Here is a 687-nt window from a genome sequence, read left to right as displayed (position 1 = left end):
CACCATAGAGATTATATATTCATGTTTTTACTTTTTTTTTCTGTTTTTTTTTCTCTGATGTATAAACATCCTCCCCCCTCCCCCCCATTAGGACCCCCCCCCACCCCCCCCCACCCCCCCCCCAATTCCATCCTCAGTGCACTCTGCTCCACCTACTGCTTTTCTGAATTTGCTGAAGAATCAGTAGGATTATAGTATTTAGTTCATCTAGTCCAGCCTTTCATTCTAAAGATGAGAAAACTGAGGTCTGGTGGATGAATGACTTGCTCAAGCTCATAAAAGTAGTAAGTAAAGAATAAAACCCTGAGATCTCTCTAACCTCCTATTTAGAAGCATTTACCCTTTTTAAGTGGAAGGGCATACCCAAGGGAACAACAACAATTATAGCAGGCATTTATAAATCACTTTAAGGCTTGCCAAAGCACTTTACAGATATCTTATTTGATCTTCAAAATAAGTCTCTGAAGTAGGTGCTATGATTATCCTCAATTAACAGAGGAGGAAGCTGGGGCAGAGGTTAAGTGGCCTGCCCAGGGTCATATAACCACTAAGTATTGAGGTCACATTTGAATTCAGGTCTTTCTGACTCCAGGGCTAGTCCACCACACCACCTTCAGAATCCCTCCTCTGTCTCATTGAGGTCTGAACTCTAGGAAAGATTAATTCTTGCCCCTTTACACTATATTG

The sequence above is a fragment of the Petaurus breviceps genome, unplaced genomic scaffold (assembly GCF_028583685.1).
Source record: "Petaurus breviceps papuanus isolate PSGF00001 unplaced genomic scaffold, PetGlider_PUasm1.0 172, whole genome shotgun sequence".
NCBI classification, from domain to species: Eukaryota; Metazoa; Chordata; class Mammalia; order Diprotodontia; family Petauridae; genus Petaurus; species Petaurus breviceps.
This window is presented reverse-complemented; position numbering follows the sequence as displayed.